The sequence below is a fragment of the Bombus affinis genome, chromosome 7, assembly GCF_024516045.1.
Source record: "Bombus affinis isolate iyBomAffi1 chromosome 7, iyBomAffi1.2, whole genome shotgun sequence".
Classification (NCBI taxonomy): domain Eukaryota; kingdom Metazoa; phylum Arthropoda; class Insecta; order Hymenoptera; family Apidae; genus Bombus; species Bombus affinis.
This window is the reverse complement of record NC_066350.1, coordinates 11,227,609-11,254,568: the sequence shown is the minus strand read 5'-3', so window position 1 is coordinate 11,254,568 and position 26,960 is coordinate 11,227,609.

Sequence of the window (26,960 nt, the reverse complement as noted above, 5' to 3'; positions counted from 1 at the left end):
GGCTACGAAGAGGCGTCGATTAGCCCTGACAACTTGCTCGACCATAATGGCCAACGATAATGGCCGACAACGTTGCTCCGTTTCACGAGATGATATATCAAGGAAATGTATCCTTGGTGTGATTCGAGCGACGACAGCGATGCTCCTCGAGGATTAAATACGCGACACATGCGCGGAATCTTCGAGTAAGAGGTTCGTCGTTAAAACGACGATAAACTTTGAAGTTTGAAACGAATTCGCGCCCGACCGCGCAGCGGGAACAAACACCGAAAAGTTTCTCGTTTTTCTTTCCGACGGTACTTCCGCGACTCGGATGGTTGGTTGCCGTGTAGTAAACGTCGCTACCTTCGAATTTATCGAATGACGGATACGTAAACGTATCCCGAACTGGCCTCCTCCGTGAATCCTACTTTTATTTCTTTCGTGAAAGGATATTGACCATAACGCAAAAATTTGTAAATATAAATGGGAAATATGAAGATCAGATAAGTATACAGAGATCGAACGTCCTTCCTGTATTCAAAAAGGGAAAAGGAAAAGTATCGTAAGCTTACATAGCGCTACTAAAGCACGATAAAGTAACTAACAAATGGCAGAGCCGATGGCGCCAATTCGAAACGGACAATAATCGTAAACCAAGTCCCTGTGTAAGTTTCCATCCCGCCCAGGTCGTTTCAAGGAACGCATCAAACAGGTGGGACCTCGGGCTCCGATTCTACCTTTTTAGATTCAACCCTCGTAACGGGCAAAAGAAACTAGCCCGAGCTACCCTTACCTTGGTCTTTTCTTAAAAACACGCAAAATTCCATCAAGAAGTTGCTCGTTAACTCCACGTCGGGATCTTTCATCGTCCAGGGTAAAGTTCGTAAACCGAGCGACGCTCGAGGCGATCATCGCGAGATTGCGCTGCGAGGAGGGTGTACGGATACAAAGTGTTCTTTGAGGTCTCAGGTTGGACGAATTCGCGTACAAAGGAAATTGACCACCGGCTATAACAGAGAAGAAACAAACAGATAAATAGATAAATAAACGAATAAATGTATAAACGTAGAAAATCTGGGATTGTAAAGAGGGTTGTTCGTCCAAGCCGCGGAATTCGTGAAATCCTGCGGTTTGTGTATTCTATCCACCGTGTTAGAAATTCCCACAAATTCGACGCTTTACGTCAATGGGATTTTCATCCCATTGCCGCGGCAGGATCAATAATAGAGGGGTAAGCGTCTAGACAGGGCCGCAGGGGTTGGATTTTCGCGTTGACTGTACACTCCTCTCTCCAGCCGGCTAACACCGTGTTAAGTCAAAGGTCTTTCGTGGTAGATTTATCGAAGGGTTGTCTTTCATAGGGAAAAGGGGCTGACCTCGACGAGTTAACCAACCTCCGTTTCTCTTTCGCCACCCTCGGGCCTTTTTCCTTCTTCGAGAGGGAAGAAACTCCATGAGTTTTCCAGCAACGAGCCCGAACGTCGTTCGCGTCGCAAGAACAGCTGTTTCGAGAATAAGTTCTCTGCCGATCGTCGGGCGTCGACTATTTCCACCGGAGGCTTCTCGTGATTTACTCATTTCGAAAGTCGTAACCCGTTACCGATGGATCTTCTTATTCTGCTGATCTCACGGAAACTTTGAAAAAGCATGCGTTTGTTTATTTGACGATGCTATGGCGAAATTATCAAGAGATATCGTACGGAGGAGATATTAATAGAGAGCAAGAGGAAACGTGTCACGATATGTTTATAATATGCGAAACGTAACGTATTGAGTCTCCTCGGAACGTTATACAGTTCAGGTGACGCTCCGTTCTCGTATAACGGCCGATCTATGAAAAACGAGCCCGAGGAATTTACGTTCGACGGTTTTAAAGCGATGCTTAATAGCATGATGCACAAGCTAGTATGGAAATTACGTAATATTCTGTCTCGAGTGTTCCTAAAGCGAATCTCAATTATGTAATTACGCGGAATATCGGTCTTTATCGAACTTTCTTCTAATCTTCTATTCTTCGAATATCGAACTTTCTTCCTATAATCTGTCTACGATATAAATTAGCCTTTATAACATAAAGTAACCTACGTAACTTTGACTTGTATTTGTTATGTATACTATAATATTACGTATGTATTTCTATACGTCTCAAATACGTCTGTGTATCGAAACAAAGATCGACTCTTCTTTATACGCTTTAAAGTAAATAAAACGAAAGTTTATCGCGAATAATCTGAGAAACGCGCGTCTAACTTACTGGCAATGTGTGTCGACAGCGGTCATTTTCTACCATAGCAAAGTAACCTCGATTGCATTCCACTCGAGCGTGTTGCAAATTGAATACCACGAAGTTGCGAAGCGGACGCAGCTGATGTAGCCGCGATAAAACGCACCTGATCTATAACGTAGATGTCTCTGAACAACCTTCCAATCCTCGAACGACACGTAGAAAACGGAACTCGCGTGCACGCGTATGGTCGAGCAGATTCGAAGAGTAGAGAATCCAGTGATCGGAATCGCGAATAACTGGCTGCTTTACGAGCGGCTTCCTCGTGTTTACGAGCAGTTTAGCCGTAAATACGACTGAATATAGACATGCGACGGTGCGTCCCGTTCGATAGTCCGAGAGGTCAACTAGATGACAGAAAGTTCGCAACGGTTCGTATATCGGTATGCCGGAAGTATTAAGTTTGGTCTCTCGATTCCTCTTCGAGTTATAAAACGAAGAATCTTATCGACCACGCGGGAAAGCGCTCCGGGGACGAATGTTGACGGAATATAAAGAAGGTGTACTCGACGCGTAAAACGATCGCTGGACGATCTAGCGAAATTGTTTTGGCGAACGTTTTATTAGCGCGACGTGGCATCAATTTTTCGTTCGTTTGTCGACGTATGTTTTCGACGAAGCACGTTTCAACACACGACTCCGGATCGAGCGTACGTTTTCTATTATTTATAATCGATATACTCGGAAATAGCGTACACACTTCTCGCTCTCAAAGTACAAAATGCAATGGGAATACATATATACCGGTTCCGTATCGTGTTAACCAACATGCAGAACTCTCGGTGTAGCGAGATAGTTGGTCGCAGGAAAATTCGTAGCGTATTCCTCGAAAAACGTCAGAGAGAAAAAAAAAAGGGACGCAATTTAGATGCAAATTGCAATCATATCGATGCTTCGATCTCGCCCCGGCAGGCCCTCGAAACCGATCGACGTTGTTTTCGTCCCATAACTTTTTTCTCCTCCCTTCGGCCACCCCCCGACAGGGTTTTCTCCTCGCGTATCCCCTTTGTCCCGCTTTCGGTAGAGACCTACCTTCGGTGAGCGTAAACTTTTAAACGTATCCTAGTATTCAAATCGCGCCGCCTGTAACCGGTGGTTACTTTAATAGCGATGAGGAGAGATAACGTTGGCCGGAGTGAAGGCGCGGAAGAGAATGTCGGAAGCTTCAGCAGGTTTCTACGATCCAGACTATCTCTCTCCACCCCCTTCTCTCTCTCTCTCTCTCTCTTTTCCCTCGTCAAGACTGGCAAATAGGTCGTTGGTCCTTTTAGCGTGCATTCCGGAAAGAGGGGAAAAACATTCACAGGGAGGGCATTTTAAATTCAAACGAGTCCCGATTACGCCATTCAGCGAACGCCCGCTGGATTACGCGGGTTCCCGAACTTTCGAACGACCCTCGCGAAACAGACAACGTCCCTCTTCCCTTATCCCATCATCGTCTATCCACTGGACTACTCTACTTCGTGTTCTTCTCGTCTGTTCTTCTCTCCTTTCATCTTTCTTCGAGTGGGCTACGGTTTTTCCGTGCGACCGTTAAATCCTACGGCTAATAACGAGAGTAGTGACGCGAGCGACTTACGCGTACCGGGGCAATCGCGCGAATCCCTATATATACAGGGTTCGGTTTCGAGCACCAGGTTCTCGTCCATGAAACGACTGGCAAAGACCAGCATGCCGGAAATGAGTGGATGTAAAAGGGTCGACGAAGAGGCTGACGAGAGGATCTTGAAAAACCGACAGCAGTTCCTTCTTTCGCCCGGATTCTTTTCTCGTCGGTGAAGACGCACACCCGCTGCACTAGCCATTCGATGGTCGATTGAAGAAATACACTCGACAGAGGCTTTCCGGTGAATTTTTTGATAGAGAAGTTCGTTTAAAAAACGTAGAAAATAGAGAGAGAGAGGGGGGAGGTGGGGAAGAGAGAATGGAAGAGAAAGAAAAAGAATTTTATCATCCAATTGTACGGCTCTAAATACTGGATTCATGGAACGACGCGGAGCGAACAGTTTAAACGGCGATTTGGCGAAAAGCGGATTTACAAAGCATTTACTCTCTGTAAAATAAGCCACATTAAAAATTCGAAGAGCTTTCGGTCGGTGGTCCAGTCGCGAAACGAAAAAGCTTAGGGATATGGAACGGATTAACCAGAAGTGCTTTCAGCAAGAATAAACTACGAGTTTTGATAACGTTTGCGCGAGCGTGTTCACCAATGGCACAGAGGTGGTCGAACTTCAATACGAATGAAAAAACTTTGCTCGTTTCGGCACGGCCGGTATCAAACGTCAGTCGCCGAATGAAATTACACGGTGGTAGAGTTGTAAGAAGCTGCGAGGGTGCCCGAGTTTGTGAAGATCTCAGAGAAACGGCGCGATTTCATCTCAATTAACAGCGAGCCAAGTAGACTTCCTCGTGCGCCTTCCAGAATCAACGTGGTAGTTTATTCCGTTGGCATTGCTTCCGGACACCTTCATCTTTCCGATTGATAACGTTCTTCGCGCGTTTCAATTAACGAAATGCAACGTGGCGCCGCATCTCGCGCTACCGTGCGAAAAGGTCAGCCGAAATAAAGAGAAAGAACGAAGAGAAAGAAAGTAGAAAACTCGTATTGTGTGGGACAAGCGTGGCAGCTTAATAATCTTCCAATTACAAAACAGCTTGCACTCCGTTCGACGCCCCTCCGTAACCGGTTGCCCTTGACGTTTACCGTCGCGTTTAGCGGCGCGCTCGAGGCGCGTACCAGCGCGAGGGTGGATCAAGGGAGAGAGAGAAAGAACAAGAGTTTTCTACTTTCTCTCGATGCAATCGTAAAAAACCTCGCAGACGTCGGCAAGGTTTCAGGCGCGCTTCAGTCGTGCTCGATAGCGCGAGTGGTGGCCCCTGAAATGACTAGTAGTGACTGCAAGTCCGAGAGAGGGTGTGGAACAGAAGAGAGGAAAAGAGGGTGTTAGTCGTGGTAACGGCGTCGACGACGCTGGATGTGAAGGGTCTCGGGAGGGAGAGAGGTCTGGTGCAGAGGATGGTGAAGGGCTGGAAAGAGCGGCGAGCGAGGGTGGCGAGTGCCGCGGCAGCGTTTCTGCTCGAGTGGCGGGAAACGGAGACGCCGGGAGCCCATGGTGCGTGCCAGAGAAAGAAGAAAGTCCTGGGTAAGGAGAGAACTTCTGACGATTTTCTCCAAACGATTCGAGGAGACTAATGAAAAGGGGAAGAATGACTACGAAATGAGCTCGCCAGACGTTTCGATCGTCGTAAATCTGTTTCACCCGTCGAATACCGTACAGAAATAACGTCGAACGAACGTTTTGCTTTCGAGGATACGCGAATTGCGTAGCTCGCTATGGGTGATTCTGTTCTTTGTTTACGATCAGATCGTCTGTACTTTCCGGCGACTGATGCGAGCAGGTCGTGCATCGATCGGTTCGCGAATACCCAGTTCGAACATATCGAAGATGATGGACTCTCCGGTTACATTTTGCCCGGTCTTATCTCCGGGGATCTGTAGGTCTGATTGTCGAGCGATCCACATACGAACGTGACACGCGCATAGGCGTACGTACGCGTAACACAGGCATATATACGTATATCGACGCGCGTAGGAATACACGCGACCAGACACTTGGTATTGATTGCTCGGCAGTCGGTGGCTTACGATTTATGTCGTCGGAGCCACGACCGGAATAACCGATGTCACGCCGAAAATTCACTTTTTTCGTCCGCCACCTGCGTCACCATGAATCCTACCTGACAACCGGAATCGTCCTGACCCCGGCAGCGAGCGTGCACAAAAGTACGAAGCCGAAGAACGGACGGAATTTATCATCGACCATGGGGGTTCCTGAAAAACTTGCTTTTCACTACTGCCGCACTCACACTCGTCCGATACGTACACACCGACACACACGTACAGCGGTCTCGGGCAATACGAATTCGAATAGCGAATTAATCGAGAAACTCCGATTTATCGGATCGTCTAGCGCGGTTCCACCGTCCCGAGAATATTCTATTATCGTATACCATCGATTAACGTCGTCTTTTAGAAGCCGAAAACGTGGAAACGGAAATCGCTGGAATTCGCTGGCTAAACCGCGAGGCAATCGAATCCTTAATTGGTCGAAGATTGGAAAGCCCCCGTTTCATTGGATCGCAAAGAGTCGGTGGACTAACATAGTCGTCTTTTTTTTCGCTGGCGTTTCCTCCCTTTTTCCTCGGACGTTTCGACCGAATTACCAAGAATCGATAAAATATACGCGAGCGAAACGGCCGCTGTCCCGCAACCGAAGCTACAAGCCTGCTTTAATTAATCCTGAAACCAAAGAAGCCGGGCTTCGTTAAATTAGCGTGGAACGCCACCACCGTCATAACTATTACCATACTCGGATTTTCCAATTTTGTGTACGTTTAAGGGCGAGCTAGGAATATACTGGATAAACGTGAACGTAGACATAGTCCCGTGCGACAAATTGCTTATTCAATTTTCACGAAAACGAATTTAACGTTATTCCATGTTCTTGGTTCAAGCCGAAAGCGTATAAAATCATTCCTTTTATAGCTTTAAAATGAAAAAGAAGGTATCAAGAGAACGGTACAGGCGAAGTACAATTTCGAATATAAGCGTCAGGAAAGTAAATTATGGGCCACGGTGTTACAGTCAATTTCAACCGGTTCTCTTTCAATCTTTCTAGAATCTTGCCTAGCTTCTAGAGTGGCTGAAAGAAAAAAGTCGAAGATCGTGTTTCTATTCGCAATTACCAGGTGTCGCTCGCGATAAATCGCGTCTATTCAATTTATGCGCGAAAGGGAGCTCAAAGAAAAACGTATTTCTGAATTGCCTTTCAGGGAAAGGAAACTTTCGTTTCTTCGGCCGAAAAGAAGGACGAATGAAGAAAAATAGACCAGAGACAGAGAAAAAGAGATTGGGGGGGGACAGAGAGAGAGAAAGAAAGAAGGGGTAGAAGCAAAGCTTAAGAAGAGGAGTTTAAAAAAGAATCGTATAAGGCGAAGATAATTTTCACGATAAGACTCTTGGCCCATATTACCCTACTAGTTAATAGGATCTACGTTACTAACTTAGTTTGAAACTTAGTTGGACTTCCCAGAGCGCAAAGAGTCTTCTACTCTTCTCCTCTTCGTAGTCTTCCGGTCTCTTCTAGCGGACTTGCCCGTAGATTACCGACGCCTGCTAAGAGCCGAAAATCGTTGTACACTTTGGCTCCAAGATTTCGCTAATCTCGCCCAGAGCATCCTTAACATTCAAATCCTCCCTTCTGCGTTGCGACACTTCGTGAACTCTCGGCTGAAGGGATCCGGTAACGCGTAAACGTGCGCTTCGACGATTCGCCGTTCCCAACGTTTCCAGTTCTCCTCCAATTTTCACTTTCCCGTGAATTTTCTTTCATGTTACTTTGGAATTTGATTCGCGATTCGCCTCGAAAATTTCCGAAGTGATATCAATCATTTGCGAAAGACTTTCGGATGACACGTGCTAAGTATTTTCCCACTGAATGAAATTAGATTAGAAGATTTATGTCGTTGTTATAATAATATGAATATTTCTATTGTAGAACGATTAGCAATTTATGTTACAGACGTGTCGAAATATAGAATGTATTACAGATTTATGAAAGTAATTAAATATTTTGTTCGTTTATACATATTTATGTATTTATATTCATCGCGATAAGTACCAATAGCGTTTACGATTCCAGATGATGTAACAACAAATTTCTTTAATGTGTCTACCTTTAATGTGACTTTTCAGATGACCTGTAACACGTCCACGACTACTTTCCTGATTTTAGATAATTTCATCTTTCGATATGTTCCTAAAGACGCGCTTGAAATCGCTATACTTCATACCTTCATCGAATTAATTTTTCTCTACGCTTTGTGAAATATATTTTATTGTTTCAATATCTATATTATTAATTGTTATTAATTATTACATATGAAAGACCCATGTAAGAAAGGAACAATGGCAAAAGTTACGTTAGAGAATCTTCACTTATATTTCGTACATTTTCCGCAAAATAAAGATAGCTAAAGCCTTATGGACGATAAATTAACAGTTAAGTGAGAATATTTTTCTTTCAATGTTAGATTTTCTACTATTTCGAATCGGAGACGCGACATTTGCATAATTTCATCACCTCGCAGAAGGAGTTTAAGGTGTTTCACTTTTACGATCGTTCGTGCGACGAATGCCTTGATAATTCCTTAGAATATCTTGTCTGTCGAAGTGAAATTTTTCAAAGAGATCTTGTTTTATTATGAAATGTTCTTTGCTCGTTCGAAGATACTTGCCAGATAATTCCCCGTGGAATACGAGCGCACACCATACCACTTACGAGGAAACGCGTTTCTCGCACCAGCACGTCGAACACGACCGTTTAGGAAAGATTAAACTTTTTAAAGTCCTATAAATTTCTCGATGACGATAACGAGTTGTTAGTCTCGCGTATTCTGCCTCGAAGATTCACGAATATCCTCAGTCTATGCGGAATATTTCCTGCAAAGTTGTTGCTCGTTGCAGGAAATGCTCGAGATAAAATCCATCTTGTATTAATAAGAGGATATTTCAAATTTCTGTTCTTCTGTTGATTTTATATTATGCGTTCTATAATATAAATCGTCTTTTAATTGCGTACTTTTCAAGATTAGTACTCGATCTTCAATTAATGCAAATTTCAACGAGATTAACGAGTTGACGAAAGAATGACAGCCCGAGGCTTAAATTATGCAGGTGAGTTAGATCTGCTTTGGACTTCGCACGACGATGATTTTCGCGATCCTTGATGCAACATTTTTATAGATGCCACGCAATTTTAACCACAAAATTTTGACCAATTTCTAGATCAGACAGATTTGATAGATTAGAGATAGAAAAATTAATTATTATATATAGAAAAAGGTGATCTACGTGTATACATATAGGAAAAAGACTCATACTGCTTTCTTAAAATTTAATAACGAACGTTCGATAATAAGACAATTTAACGTTTTAAAATGAATGTCCTTCGACGGGATAGATAAATTATACTGAAATAGTAGTAATAACCTCTGATTCATTCGTCACGTTATTCGGAAGCTCTGTTTAAAAATCGAAAACCAATCAGGAAGAAATGAAAAATAATGAAAGTAGATTTCATCACGACCGGAAAAGTCATAAAAATCACAATGAAATTCATCGGTAAAAATAGCCACGAAACTGTCCGTCAGGTCGTGCAACCGATCATGCACTGCCACCTCCGCGACCGGAAGTTTACACGCACCTCGAAGACAGCGTTACTCTTTCTCGTTACTTTGTACCGTTGCATCTCGTTGCACCTCGTTACGCCCGGTACACAACAGAAACGTGGCTCGTTTTTACGGTTTGCTGCTCGTGGCCAAAGAAAAACGGGTTTTCCCGTGTAAAACTTAATTATTATCGAAATAAGCGGCAAGGCGGTTTTACGAGAACAGAGGACTCAACTTTTTAACGAGCCAGTTTGTACAACTCGATACACCAAATACGTAAACTTGTATTCCATTTTCCGATTTCTACGATATTGATAATTAAAGTTGAGTATTTCCATATCGCGCAACAAATTGAAACAAAATAAATCAATGGGAAATATACACACACATACATGGACGTCAAAAAGTTTGGAACTGCTGTGTGTCCTACAAAAGTAAAATATTTGAAAAAATATCAACTCAGAATTCTGCTATCTTTGAACATCTTCTCATCGGAAATTGATGATGTCTTGAAAGAGGAATTAAAACAAATTACTGTGAATATTTTCGGAGGATTAGTTTATATAATAGTAAATTTATAATTTGAGTTAATAGTAAAATTATCAGTACATTCAATATAGGTCCACCGAGCAAAATGATTACGAATTTATACCCAGTAGAATATAAATTATAAATGTAAAAAAGTCGAAATGTATTTATAATTCTAACATGTACTTAACTGTTGCATCAATCATGAAACGCAATAGTTTAATTATTTCGAACGACGTATCTACTAATCAATAATATCCGAAGCTTTTCATTGTACGCATTGCAGCTAGTTTCATCAGAAAATGGATATGCAATTTTAACAACATCGGTATTGGCCATGGTGATCATAGATTTCAATCTTTCCATCGATGAATTAATTATGAACGAACAATTTTAGATAATGGATTATTCGACCAAGCCCGTGATACCAAGTATTCTTGGATAGCTGATTCAGCTTAGGCTACCCTCTTTTTACATTTTTCAATTGCTCAGCTGGCCACCTAAAATCTCTGTACATATACATATACATATACACATGTATGCAGACACATATACTTTGAACGTCTACAGAAAAGCTTGACTCCTCAACTCAAACTCGATAAAGTCGTATTTGTTTATAAAGAAATATCGGGTTGGCAACTAAGTGGTTGCGGATTTTGTGAATATCACCTAATGACAAATATATATCTAATATAATGATAAATGATAAATATTTCTAACATTAGCTTCCATTTGTCATAAATAAATACGATTTTATCGAGTTTGAGTTGACTACTAGTCGACTTGAGTTGAGAGACTATTGGGTTGGCAACTAAGTGATTACGAATTTTGTCAATACCGCCTAATGACAAAATCCGCAATCACTTAATCGCCAACGCAATAGTTAGGTGATAAAAGTTTTAACTAATGCAATCAAGATAGTCAGTCGTCGAAGTCGTTGAAAGAGTCACGATGGGAATGCGTTGATCCGTTTCCGCGTGGCTCGCGTCAAGCGTTCGGAAATTGAGCGCGAAAGATCGGGTCGTAGAGGAAATGAACTCTAAAGCGATTGATTCGTCGTCGAGGCTTTAGACAGAGGATCGAGAAAAGTACACGGAATTATTGCGTTCCACTAGTGGCCAAGAGGAAATCGATGTCTGTCGCGAGGCGTCTTTAGAATCCTCTCAAACGTCGTTGCTTCAGAAGAATCGGAAATTTCTCTAAGTCAATTTGATCGTGGCTTCCTTCATTTACTTATCGCAACAGCCACGTTTCTCCGATCCGCTTATTCTTCTTTCCTTTTCCTTTTTCTTCTTTTCTGGCATTTTCGAACGACCGACTTATCGGTCCGATTATACGATCCACGGAAAGCGATAACGACACAGTGTAGTAACTTTAATAACATTCAGGTTAACTCCGGCAAGCTCCGTTCTAATCGCATCTTCGCGACAAGTTTCATCGATCTTGCATAAAACAACAAACCCGTGGATTGATTCGGTGTCTGAACAGCGATAACAAACGGATAGATTTACGTCGACAGTCGATGTATTCGAAGATGTAAATCAGGGGTATCTTGATCCCTTGATAATCGTGCAGTGCCGATAATCTCGCCTCTTTCCGGTAGAGTCGCAGTTCGATTTCTCTGATTTGACGCGTTTACTGCGAATCCGATTTGTAATTTCTATATACATTTCCAGATTTGTTTCGTATTTGTCCAGTACGATCACGATAGCCATGTCTCCTTACAGTGTTAATGAAATTTTGAAAAAATATGCAGTAAATACGTAAAAATTTCTTATGGTAAATGATGCAATACTTTTGTCAGCAACTGTATATTATACAAACGTATGCACGTGAAAGGTACAAAAGTTATTCTTTATTAACATAGAAAAGAAGCAACGTTCTGTGAAATTCATACGGGAGATTCATTTATTCTTGTTATATAATATGCAAGACATCGAATGAGATATCATAATGTATCGAAAAAGTCGATTACCGTATATCAATGGATGATTATGAGATCGATTACATGTTTGATATAAATTATTATAAAATTTTGATCGCAGAATGCTGTAATTTTTGATTCGCGTCCTATATTAAAATTGATATCGTACGTATAATTTAAATATGTGCCGATCAGAATCCGCGATGGACACAGCGAACGCATCAATCGATGATCGTTAAACTTTCAGCCATTCAAACCGAATATCGACAACTCGTAACAATGTTATAGCTCTTTCCGTCCCTTAAATATTTTCCAGTTCACACGATCTTATGACCCTATTTAACTTCCCTTTCCTTTCCCATTAATCGCTACATGCCATGATCCCACAGCGTGTACAGATATATCTTGCCACGAAACAACGGCACGGTCAATCGCGCGAAAATCGAACATCCGAAGCGTTGATTGAAGCAGAAATGCCGATACGAACTGTAACTGGAAAATAAACGCGACGGGTGCGCGTTTACACTGGTCGGGCCACGATTTGCGGTGGTGTATTTTGACAACAAGCTACTCTTACTAATTCGATTAATCGACACGCTCTCCTCCCGCAACGTGTATTTCTCTCCAATTACGCCTCTGTAATTTGCCCTGACTTCCACCGTACATTTCTTTTTTCTTCGCCCATTAGATAAAATGGAAATGACGAGACATAAGGGATGAATTATAACGGGACCACAAGGTTGTAGCATGTAAAAGACGAGTCACGCGGGTTTAGTTTATCACGAACGCGTATCGGAACCGGAAACCATGTTGCGCTGATGTCAGTAGCGTCCAACCCTTACAACGAGCTCGTTGTCCTGCGGAATAAGTGAATCGCAAGATGAGCAACTCGGTGAAACGAGAGCGTAAAAACGTATGTAGCGTTTTCAACGGAGACCAGGTGAAAGGGTTGGTCGGTCGCTCGCGGCGTCGCTTATGTCATAAACGACCGGCGACGAGGTACCTCGAAGGATGTAATTGAAAATTCAAAGGACGCCCTTAGTAAGTTACTTCGTCGTGTTTAATTATGTTTCATATTTAAAGTACTAAAGAACAAGAGGAGCGGTTGGGTTATAACGACTCTCTCTCTTTGGTAGTTGATGTTCGGTGGTTTGATCGAATACGATGTGCGTTTAGACAAAGGTAAAACGCGTAATTAGCCCCTTCGTTATGGTACCCTTGGAGCTGTTGCTGCATAGGTAGAAGAATAAAGAATAGCTGGAGCAAAGGGAGAAAGAAAAATAATATGCACGGATAAACGTGCTAGCGATTAAACAAACAGTCCCTCCTATGTATTTCTCATCTGTCTGGATTACTTTTGTACCGTGTGCTTTTTAATACGAAAAAAATACACGCGTGATTATTTAAATGACTTGCGTAATTAATTATGACGTAACGTGTACAAGACGGAATAACAATGATTTTATATTATGACACAACGTATACATATGAAAATAAATGAATTATTTATTGTTTCGAATTTACTTCTACAGCCACATCGTTAATTCTACGCAACTACGTCAAAGACGCAAGAAGATATTATTTCTAAAACGTACTCGTGGAAAAAAGTAAAAGCAAGGAAAGAAGAAGCAGCTCGTAGAGAAGGCAGGACATCCGCTTAAATAAACGAAACATCCGGCCTATTTAAGCGACGTGCTTCAATGGATGGGCTGCGAATGCTCATTCCGTGAATTACACGGTGAATTAATACGCGCATCGACATCAATGTAATAATAAACTTTCATTCGAAGAGACGTGCAGTATCGTTAAATGAACGTAGAATCTCATGACCTACGTTAGCGATATCGAGATCGTAAATGGATAACACAGCACGTACGAACGTACGCGTTCATTAGTTAAACACTTAGAAAGCTGGTTTTCTCTGCGATTTCGTTTCCCAAGACAGGCAGAACTCGTTGCACGCATTGATCCATCTTGATCGTTTCCTGATCGGTAGAAAAGATCGCAGTCCCTACCTAGTAAATACGTCCTTGGCGCGGATAACAACTTAATCGACGGCAATCTCGCGGGGATCGGCAAGGTCGGGTCTCCAAACACGCGAACGTTTCAATAAAGCTGATCGTACGTAGCTCCCGTGCGGCAATTTTCGTCAGCGAAGATTTCAATCTGTGGATAGATCGACGCGCCCCTCGTCCCAATATATCTGTCTTAACCACCGGCAGATTGCATCGTCGATAATGTATTCCTCGACTGCCATAGCAACTAGATGATAGACGACGAAGAGCGCATCTGTCTGGTGACCGAAGACTGGCTAACGAACTATAAACGTGTATATACACGTCTTTCCATCGTATAACTTATCGCATACTTCGACAACGTGTTTCCTTTCTATTCACGATTATTAAGCTATACAGAAGACGTCGATAAATTCTCCTTTCTTTGATATTCGTCACGGTTATCACGCGCGTATCCAGCAAACATATAACACAATACGAGAGCACCTTTCGTAAAGTCCACGGCATCGCTACGACAGCAAACTACGTTAGCAAACAGCTTTACCGCTCCATCCCGAAATATCGAAGAACGAGATGGGGTCAACAGTGTCTCGCACGTTTATATACTCCATAAACGTACACAAGCTATATGTATGTAAAGAGATATCGTATAAAACGCATGAAGAACGAGACGTCTTCGCATAAAGGGATGATTGGATGGTCAGGTCGAGCGGGGGCTTCGGACTGGAAGGTCGTGGGCTCGTTTTCCCCCATGCAGCTTTTCATTCCCTGCCTTCCATGGTACGAGCGTTCCTCTGTCCCGTTGGCTCACTTCCCATCGACGAATGGTTTGTGATTTCGCCGCAGTTCGCACACAGTACAGAACGAAACGACAAACACGTCACGAAGCAATTTTGCGCGCGGCCGCCTGACGGTTGATATCCATCGCTTACGAGATCTGCCTATGTAAACACGTACGCCCAATACTTTAGCGATGTAACAACGACGCGTGTTGTCACGTTGACAACAGTGACAACCTACCGCCAGAATGCACAAGGCGAGTTTGCTTCCATTGCGGCTGGGCAACAGGAGCGACATCGAAAGAGAAAAACTCTAAATAAAATCCCCTCTCGACCCCTCTTTGACCGATACTCACCGGCTTGTTATTGGAACAGCCAGCGGCTAATATGATTTTTCTGAGGAACAAAGGAACAAATTACGGAAGCTACGTGTTCCCGATGCTCGTCGACAACGAATAATCACGTAAATAGAAATGCCTGTTCGAAACTTCATCGACATGTCCGTAAAGCTGCAGTAACATTTCTGAACGAAATTGTACCTTATTATATGTACTTTTATTTCAGCAATATGAATAAAGCTAAACAAATGTAATTCAATCTCTTATTATTCAATATTTATCTAGACGATAATAAGAGAAGTTATTTTTCACAGTTATAAATAATCTTACGATAGAATTATTACGGGTGAATAGTATCGAAACAAAATTCCCGTCAAGTACGGGTAAAATTCAGTTCGTAATAGCCTTTCAAATATTAAACCTTTATTATTATAGAGATATTAATAATACGACGAAAAAGAAGAAATGAAATATTTTACTGTTCCATCGTCGCTCCTTTATTTAGATCGATTGATATTAACTACATATTGTTTTTATCGATCTACTATCTACGTACAAATATATAGTTCCCTGGAATAACATCAATATTAGATCAGAGTTTCAGTCGAGAAATATATTTCATATACATATTTTCAACAGTTTGCGAGAGCGTCCAAATAGATTATGGACCATAGTATATATATATAAAAGATCTTTTACGTGCAAATATTCAAATACTTTCACAAGCTACTATATCTCAATCGCAAGTACATATTAACAGCAACGAGATGAATAATAATAACAGGCTCATAAAACATTCGTTTCCCTGGAGCGTATAGCAGAAGTAAAACTACTACTATACCAGTCGGAATAACTTAATCCGTGTGTGGCCGTGAGAACACAACGAACGACACTTTCCGACGTCCCGCGATGATTGCCCGGTGGGATAGTCCCAATGGGAAACGATTCGCGGAAGAGTGCAAGTTTTTACTAGTTCAGAGTGTAGCTTGTTAACGAAAGAAAATCGTCCGCGAAACGTGCTAACCGGGAATAAACGGATTCGCGAAAATGAATTCGCGGTTGGCCACATTCGGCACGCCCGCGCCGCCACGGCCGAAAGGAATTTTAAAACGAGGGGATCGCGATCGTGCCGCATTAAAAGCGAATTTATCTTTCCTCCGTTTTACGAACCGATAAAACCTTGGTTAATTTCGACGGCCTTTGAACGAGGAAGAATTCCGCGCGCGTTTCCGCTCCGGTCCGCAAATTCTATCGGGCTCGTTTTCCCGTCGAACCGTTTCCAACTGGCCGATTTACGGCCAGATCGAAGTCGAGATAGCCTGAATCGTTAACAGGACTGCGAAGAGAGACAAGGGTCGCATTAAGAAGAACGCCAACTGGTCAATAGCCAATAGCAGTTGAAAGTCTTGATACGTTTATGAAGCTCGAAGGTTCAGATTAACCCTGCTATACCCGTTCAATCGTTTTCGATCCAATCGCTTTTCTATCGTTAACCCTTTAATATCCCAGTCCTACGATCTAAAAAGTTATCTAAAATGTGTGAAATTGATATACACGTTGTATATTGTTATTTTGAAATCAAAGATATTAAAAACGATATTAAATCGATCTGTAGGTTATTGACCGTTTTGTACTCGTGCAGCAGACGCTTTTCTTTATGGGTTTCCTTATGTACAATATTTGAAACGACTTTAGGATATTCTCGTACACTTTATATAATTTCCAACCGAGTATTATGGTAAAAATGCAGAGCCATACAGGAAGGAAGCACGACGTAATGTTATCGCGAGTGAATGATGATGCTTCGATGTTAATTTCCATCGAAATACGCGATTTTGTCAAATTAAAACGTAGAAATCTACCTCATCGGGAATAAGACTAAAAAAAGGGACTAAAATTCATCGGGAATAGGACATTAATCAGCGATAACAAATAATATCTAACTAATATTTGAAACATTTTCCGATAAAGCTCAAATAAAATTTCATTTTGATTGTTGACAATTCAGTTTGCCTAGAAAAGATTAATACCTATACGTTTCAATTTTGTTCCAATGTTTTCTCTTAATATGAAAAGTCATTTCGTTCAACGAAACGAGAAAGGTGTGCAACGAGATTACAGTACAGAAAAGAATCGCGGCAGAGTTAAATTTATTATCGGAAACGTATCTTATTTCTGTCAACGTCACTCAAAACATTAGCAGGAAATGATATTAACGATAATTCTGGAACAAATAACGTCGATAGAAATTTATTAAATAAGTATTACGCGATAATGGTTATCGAACTTTTGCTTGCCGTTACGAATTTATTACCTGTATATCGAGATCATGAGAGGAGAAAAATAATACGCTAACCAAAAAGAGCGTCGCGTTGTTCAAACATTTACGCATTGGTTAACGGTAAAATCGAACATCTCGTAATTGGTCCCAGACGTTAAAAATTAAATGCAGAAACATCAAATTAGAGATAATTACCTTTTTTCGGTAATGTCGAGCGCAGTCATTTAATCGGTTCGACTGCTCCATCACAGCGGGGAACGGTAACGTGCTTAAGAATGGCGAGTCTCTGCGACTTTAACCTGGCGACCGGCCATAGAAATGGCCTGAACACACTCATGATGAGGCCGCCTCATCCAATTAACTCGACGTACATTACAGCAAGGGGGAGTAAAGGAGAACACTAAGGCGTGGCAGAGAACACGTTAAGAAAAAGGAAGAGGAACGGGAATTCTAGTTGGCTGTACCTCGAGGCAGATTACCCTGACACGAGATGAAAAACCGAGAGCAGCGGATGCGCCGCTTGATCAGAGAGAATCAAGTCGGCCTAGAAGGTCGTTTCGTTATCTACACGACAAACAGTCCACTAGAAATAAAAGAAATTTCCCACTCGTTGCGTGGAAACTCTTGATTACGCTTTCCGCGTGACATCGATTTTCTTTTTCGTTTACTGTGTCTCAGTTCTCTCTCTCTCTCTCTCTCTCTCTCTCGCCGATTTCGATGTCACACGCGTCGGCGAATCCGAAAAGAAAAAAGAAATGAGCAGTCAACGAGAGAACAATGACGCGACTCACTCTGAAAACCCTTAATCGAAAATTCCTCGAGCGTCGAGATATGGCCGGGATTATCCTAAGATTATCAAATGTGAAATGGGACATGGGCGAACGTCACGCATTCACTGGGTAGTAACATTGTTCGAGAAGCTGAAGAGAACAGCTAGATCTGTCCGAGGGAAGAAAGAAAGAGGTTATGAGAGAGTATGAAAGGGAGAAGCGGAGAGAGAAGCGGAAATTCGAGGTGTCAGAAGCTCGAGGGCTGAAAAGGAAGCGGACAGATTACAGGGGCAAGATGAAGCGACCTTACTTCATCGAAGCAGCCAGTCTCGGAACGTTGACGGGAACAGGGCCCTTGTCAGCGATCCGATAAGATAATAATTCTCGTGTTATGACTGTACGTCGTCCTTTTGAAGATATACGAACAAATTCGACCGGGTATATACCAAAAGGAGAAACCTTATCGACGTGTCAGTTGCTGTGGAAATATCAGACGATTTGGAAAAAATATCAAGAAGGTCAGCAGGTTGTATCTGCTCTTTTTAAAAATTTAAAGCCAAGAGTCCGATACGGAAGCATAGCTACCGGTGATAAGCTGAAAAGAAACTTCGCGCCAGTCACGAAGTCGGTCTCTTACAGTGTGAGCGTGGCGATCGCGTAACAGGAAACATTTAAAAGAGGAAAGTCGTGTCGAAAATGAGATCGAGTTCGTGGAAAACGAAGGGTAAGCGGCCACAGAGGAATTATGGGTGGCGTTTCGGTTCTCGTCCCAACCCCAGAGAGACGAGATGCGGGAATAGCAAATGATGCAGCAGCGAGAAAGGCAGGCGCTACCGTGAAAAGAAGAAGAGACAGCCGGCAACCGAAAATATCCGGATATGTAGAATTGAAAAAGATAACAGAACATTGCCAAACGAGATTTTACGTGATTTAACCACTATAAAATATTTCAGGAGATTCTCATGAAAGAAGAATGGGATTCGGGGAAGGAATGACAGGGCGATTTTAGCGGAAGGATGGGTTAACCAACGGTTTCGATAAATTCAGTTTTACGGCTGTATGAATAGGTCGTGCATCGACTCCCTGTATTTATAGTCTTCGCCAGGAATAATGTCAATGACACGGAAATTGCGGCCGCATGGCGCGCTGCTCTGTGCACGCTGACTGACTTCATCATGCAAATTCAAACTCGAAACACACTCAAAGACCGATAGTTCGCGTTTCATTAAATAATGCGGGCCGTGTACCACCGTGGGATCGTTCGAGCTTCTGCTCGCTCGCCAGTTTCGACCCCGGTGTGGCATGGCGACTAGGTCGGCTCGAAACTTTCGCGGTGCTTCGAGAACTAGCCACAGCAGGGAGAAACAGGAGGAGACTGGGGTGGTATGGAAAAAAAAGGTGGAAAGAAAAGACAGAAAAAGAATAGAACGAAGAACACGCCAGGGAACGAGCGAGAACTGAAGCGGACGGGAACGCGCAGACGGCTCGACGTGGCGAATAAAAACGCAGCACCACTAATAAAAAATATTATTTTATATTATAAAGTTTTACCGTTGTAAAGTTGCCGGTGTGACGCGAATCGTTGTTACAGGGGGCAACGGGAAAACTGCAAATCCGAAACATTCAGCCTGGCCCGGAACGGCTAGCTAAAATTTAAAGCCAGAAACTTTCGGGTTTCCGACAGGAAACCGTCCAACAAAACCCATCTGGGTATTCGGAGCTTTCCGGTTCCCGCACACCTTTGCCCACGAGATGATAAATTCTGTTCTATTAAATGATTCATCGATAAAACGAGTCGCGTTAAACGACGAATTTTCCTCGAATCCAACGCGATACGCGGGTTTTCCTCTGTTTCCTTCCCCCTCCCCTTTATTTTTTTTATTCTTGTTATTACCTTCTCTATCGTTGAATATTTTACGATCGAAATATCTGAAAGGCATACGCGCTACGATGTAAATTTTGTTTTCTTTGTAAAGCAAACAGCGGTATAACCATAGCTATAGCTTTCAATATCGTAATACAACAGTTTTTCACGGCGATTTAAGAACGTGAGAAAACAGCCATCTAAAGGATTACGCGAAGAAATCGCAACATAAAATTTAAAGAACCCTCGTTATCCCATAAAGTCTTGCTTTTCACTGTGCGTTACATGTTTCATGTCTCTCTCTGTGGTTCCTAAGACGCGACAATCACCGTGAAAAAAACAACATACTTTCCAATAATGCGTTTTAGATACATATCGTCGAGATCATGCCACTATATCGTATCGTAGTACGCTTTGTCGTAAGGTACGATGTTTGGCATAGTCAAAGTTGTAATTTGTCGCCATGAATCGTTTCTTAGACGACGTTTCATAAAACTTGTTGCGAAGTCGAGTTTACGAGACAGACGATATCTCGACGCTGTTAACCTCTTAGGTACAGTTGAATTTTGTGCGAGGCTGTTTCTCTGTACGGCAGAGTTTGACTCGAATTACGCGTAAACGATGCAGCAGCACTGCAATGTGTGACGGATAATAGTGTTCTCTACGCAAGCACATTGGAATGAAGTTTTTGATAATTGAATTATAATTTTTCTTAAAGATATGGTGTATATACTTTAACTTGAATAATTTACTTTGATAATTAACAATACAATTGAGCGTGATATATTTTAAAGCACGGTACGACACATAGACTCACGACACAATTTTCACACTCATAGCGCGATAGTGTTCTTCACATTGCTCTTCGTTTTCTACTTTGTAGCGACATTTTTAGGTTGAATATTCTAAAAAATTATAAGGATACGGTTCGGTATATTAAAAAGAGCATCCAATAATGGTATGTTTATTTTAACAGAAAACAACAATTGATATCTGACACTGGCGTATCAAAAACAAAGACTATATATTCTACTTGTATATTATTAACACCGTTATAAAACATTGCGAGAACAAGAAAAGTGCGAAGTACGACAAATGAAACAGATCAGTTAGTTGAAACGGTGGACGAATGAGTCAGTAGAATGAGCCACTATAGTGGCACGTCGTAATATAAGATGACATCCGCGAAAGTCACTATAGTGGCGCATCGTACCTAAAAGGTTAACTAGAATAATTTCATTATTTCGACGGTATAACGCTCGCTTAGTTTACGACCTGAAATCAGGTTTAAATTGGAAAAAGCAAGTGAGGGTGAGAGGTGCGAGATAGATTTTTCCGGCGGAGCAATTTTGCAGGCATCGATTCGATCGAAACTGAACGAGTTTAATAGCGCCCACGAATAAGTAACAGTAAAAAACGGGGACGAGTGATTTCACAGCAAGCGTATTCGACGTCACGTCAATGACTCGATCGCGCGTTTTGCAAAACGTTTCCAAGCGGTCGGATCGTCATTGAAATAGCGGCGGCGCAAACGAGTGCACTTAGCGAACGCATGATCGCGTTTCACGGTAGGCTTCACGTTCTAGGCGCGACGCTTCTAACCGCGATAACGGCGTTTCAACCGCCATAGCGGCGTAAAGAGCTCGTCTGTTGTCAAGACTTCGATATGTCATCGAATCGAACGCGAGTCTTTGTCATTGAAAGAAAAAACGTCATCGGTTATCGTTCGAGAAAGTAGGTTATCGCCGTTGAAGCTGCGCGATTAAACCATACCGAACAGATAAAGAAGAAAATTCCGCTTGTTTGAAGGATTCAAGCTGCACGATATCGTAATCCTGCACGTGTCTTTCGAAAAAATCGCAGTATTCACGAGAACCCTGAAACGTGTTCGCGATGCATACATAAACTGATAAACAGCGATGAAAACATCGGTCCGAATGAAACGCGACAAAAGACGTCCTCGAAACAACGAGAATATCAATCTTGACTCGTCCACTGGTTTTGAATTAAAGCTCTGATCGTGGAATCGACGATCGAATAAACTCGAGCGCGAAGGATATTAGGCACAACAGCTACAGGCAACTATTCATAAAATTTTTTTTTTAATCATCCATGATAGTCACTCTGGTAATTAGACGGTGGAATTGCGACTGGTACAACCATTGTCTATAAATGAGAACCCCTACAAACATATACGATTCACGGCACGTGGCACCTGATTCCATTACTTCTGTACTATTCCTGGTCGTCCTATGCCTGGGACCACTTTAACTCTCCGTTCGACACCCACTGTTGACTCCCACGACCGCCTCTTGCCACCCAATACACCCCTATCTCGCCAGCCACCCTTCAAACGATATACGCCACACGTCCTACAGACCTACAGGTATGTTGTATCTACAATCTTCCTGTATTATGTTAGCTGCATGCACCGCACAAATCCCATGCCAACGGAAACACCAATGTCGTGTTGCACAAAGGGTTATATTCCATTTTCTCATCCCTTCGACGACTCATTCATGGTGGCCTGAAGATTTGGAGCTTTGTGCGATACTCCACTGTCTGTCTCTTTGTACACATCCGCAAGCCCCTTTTAACCCACTCCACCTTTTCACCCTTTCACCTCTGACGTTGCCGCGGTATCTGTTTTCTTCCCCTTTTTCGTTCTCGTTAATCGTTCATCCACGAGCCGCAAAAATTCAAATCCCGCGTTCGTTATACAGAGCTGTCTCTCTATGTCTTTCTTCCTTTTCTGCTTTTTCCCCCCTTCTTTCTTGTTGCATCGACGATCTTGAGGCTTTGTGTCACGGAATCGATGACTCCGACCGGTCTCGTTTCTCCGAATATCGTTGATTCGTTTCGCCGCTGTTAATTCGAAGCCGATCGTCGAGAAACCGAGCACGCGACGCGGAATATCTTTAAATGGGGATATCGTTGCGTGTTTTTCGACGATGTTTCTTACGTTCGACAAAGAAAACTATGAAAACAGTCAGCGATATTTATTCGCAAACGTGTTCGAACAACGTACCGCGGCAACTTTTACTTTTAAAATACGTCGAAACACAGGACCGGTTGGAAGTTTCCGAGATAGCGTGGCATCTCGCCAGGGACGCTATTATTTTCACGCGAGCTCGACGCAGAAACTTCATTACGACTCGTTATTTGTCCATTAAATTGGAAAAAAGAATTGTCAGTTTCGCGAGGTCGACATTAAAAACGACTTTCTCAGCCGGCGGAACGCCCATATAATATGCTGACACGTTTATTCCCTTTGGAATTTATGGAGCACTGGCCAGCGGCGGCCTGGTTTACGCGGTATCGACTGACAGATATCTCGGCACAAACGGACTAATCAAGTATGATTAACTGGCACGGCTTTTATGGCGGCACTGGGACTCGAAACAATTAAAAACCGCGGCTTTTCGGGTCGCGACCGCCCCATCGGGGGCAAATTCAGCCATTTGCCAACTAAAAATAGCCTGATTCGCGGGTCGGCGCAAAACGTAGCGAGACGAGTTCAATTTTCGAAAGGATACGAAATTAAAGCCACGGTGCCGTTGAAATAACGAATTCGTTATGATTTGAATATTCCTCGATTGTGTGCGTTATCCGTCGGCGGATATCAAACGGTTGACATGTGTAACGCAGCGTGGGAACGGGCTTTCCGCGAAAATATGCAATTAAAAACTCGTCGATTGGAACATGGCCGGCGTTCGTTACGATATGAAATCTCTCAAATGCAAAATAACTGGATAAAACACGGGGAATGGTGCACACCAATAAGTTGATACGAACCTGGTTCGTTAGAAAACCGCAATGCATCTAGAATAACCGGCTCAATTACACATTTTAATAGTGTATCCAGTTGACAACGGCCGAACAAGCGAGCCGGCAAAATTCTCCGCGTGCAAACGGACGTCCGACCGCTGCACGATTTATCGAAAGCCGCATGGCATTAGTTATCAAATTAAGCGCCGCGGAAAATATAAGTATGCGAACCGCGTTAAACGATACTGGTGAATGTCACGGTTGAAAGCATCCGGACAAATTTTATGGAAGGCCCGCTTTCACGCGGCAAATGAAATTGTTGTCGAGTAATTACGTTTCCACCTGCCCACTACCTCTCCTGTACAACCTTAATGAACGCTCGTCACCGGTAATAAATAGCGCGTTCCTTGCGTAACTCCTTGTTTCTTGAATCCGTGAATCGCACAACACGTTTAACCTCTTAACGTTCTATCCCCTGCAATGCATGCAAAATGTGCATGTTCCGCTCCCACGCGAACTGCAGTTGATATATAAGCTCTTTTATTAGCGGTTCATTTATTCCAGCTCTCGGAGTAAGCTGCTGTGTATCGTAGTTTGAGGTTGTAGATTCATATATTTTAAAGTCTCCTTTTCCCTCTCACATTATATTAACGTATCGATAAACAATTAATAACAATTCTAGTAATCAACGTGAAACGTGGTTGCAGAAAAATACGATATCGTTACCGAAAACTAATGTCGATTCGTGTTTTCCGCTGTGATTTAAATTTCAACATTTATGTTATAGCAATTAAAAATTATGTTTTAGAACGAGAATGAATCGTCATAAGCGTATACGATACGAAGTTATAATTTTGAAGAGGGAAAGAAAAAAAAACCCACTCGGAAACGGGAGAGTTTTATCGAGAGAAATGCGAGCATTAAGGGGCTAGTCAGAGTTAAATCTGTTTCGGTCGAGTTAACTCAAACCACCCGATAGATAAAGGCGCGGATCGTTCTCGGTGTTACGAATTTCTCGAATTGGCCAACAAATAAGAATGGCCCACGAGTGTATCGAATACAAAAGCGGATAGATTTTTGGACGAGGATACATTAGAGCCATTTTTATGAGCAGCGTCACCATCAATTCGTCCGATGGCTGGCTACGGCACAGCCTTTTGCGAAGATGAAGGGGTTGAAAATCTCGCTACCGCAGAGCGTGGCACGGATAGATCATACATCATTCCTTTGCGAACGAAGCCTCCATATCCTCTTGCCTAACCCCTCTTCGCCCTCTCTGTCCCTCTCTTCTCTCTCTGTCTCTCTGTCTCTCTGTCTTTCTTCTGCCTTTCGTCTTTCCCCTAGTCTCAGCTCCTCTTCTTCAAGCATCCCTGCTGGTTCTGGCGCTTCGCCGGGGCTTCCAACGCGCCCGTCCATTTACCCTTTCGAGCATCCCTCTACGGACACCGTAACACGCCATTCTTCACGTTACCCCACCTCCGTTTCGGACGTGCGTGCTTTCTTGTTGCTGCGCGTCTAGCTTGGAAACCCAGCATTTACGAGATTCTTGCGAAAACTCTGTTAAGAAGCTTGCTTCCAGTACGACAACGTTGGGATCGGACCAACGTCGACAGAAAGAGACACAGCATGAGAAAAGCTGAGAAGAAGTGGGGCGAAGTATCGTTGGGCGACTGTATAAGCGAAGGGATTTTCGAGATGCGCTTCGCTAGATTGGATAAAAGAGACTCTGAACAGGATCCCAGCGAGAAATAAGAACGGGAGAAGCGGCAATGATCGTAATAACGACGGCAATCGGACGAAAAGTTTGCTGCAAAATATCGTAACACGTTTCACCCATTCTGCCTTTTATTTCAGCGTTGTTCAGTGCGGTACGATAACGATGAAAATTTAACAGGTATCTTCTACAAAATTTGTTTCGCTGGTCGTGTTTTGTAACTGTTTCTAACATCCAATCAAACGTATCGACCAGACTACCGTTACACAGCCTGCTTCTATATTCGTCATATGCACAATTAAAGCCAGGAAAATCGTACGGTTGAAAATAGTATCGAGGATAATAAAATTACATGGAAGATATTATTTTCTAGAAAATCAAGCTTAGAAGTTTATCAAGTATGCGTGAATTTGTTCAATTCTTAACTAGGCTAATATAAATATCCGACAGGAGATTATTCTACAAATGAGAATTAGTTGAAAATTTAATTCATACGTTGCATATCGAATAATCTTCTGTCGATTCTCTGCACCTCTCTTCTTGCAAATTAAACGAATTCATTTTCTTGAAAATATACGTCTTCGACGTAATTTTATTATTCTTAAGTTTCCTCTAATTTCGGCCCATAGAATCTGCCTGGTTTCAATCATAACACGAATTTAGGACTATGATGTGTACGGGCATGTATTCGCTAATACGCTGTCTCCCCTCTCTGTGATCGGTCGATCCGCACCCTCGGTTCCATAATAGCACTGGGATGCGATCATTTCCGGCGTGGTTCCAACGAAAATGTTTCCTGAACGCGAAATGGGCGACGTGGCATCGACGATGCTCGATTCAGCGCGGAACTCCGAACAGGAATCAATCGAGATTCGTAGCGTTACGTGATTAACGGTATGAAAGCGCGTAAAGGAAACGCCAAGGCGATCGACGACCATAATTGTTGCTATTGCCCAATACGTATGTATACAGGTATATACAAAGAAGCCGATTCGAACAATAAATTTAATTATAACGACTATTGGGATAATAAAGAGTCCGCGATTCGCGAGAATTCTGTTCCTTTCCTTTATCGTCCTGATTCTCTCTTATGAGTTTTCTTGTTCGTACAGCTTCTCCTGTTCAATCATCGGTGTTCGGCTATGTAGGACGATATAGCGTAGAAGCCACCAAGTATAATGGGAAGTGAAACGAGAAAGCCCTGGTTCCGAAACTGAAATTAATTATCGTCCCTCTAAGCGTCTTTCTCGTGGAAGGTATCTTTTTACCTGATGCTTTCCCGAGCACTGATATCTGACTCGCGTCAACAACATCCGACTCCTTGTCCTAAATCGTCTATCGAGTTTCGATCATGTTCGTTTTCAGGAGTATTTTGTTGTAGTAGCCTGGACGATATTGCTCGAAGATCGAATTGCGTAAATTGTCTGTCGATTTTGGTTAAATAATCTTTTGATGTTCTTCTATATCTATGTTCTTCGTAAGA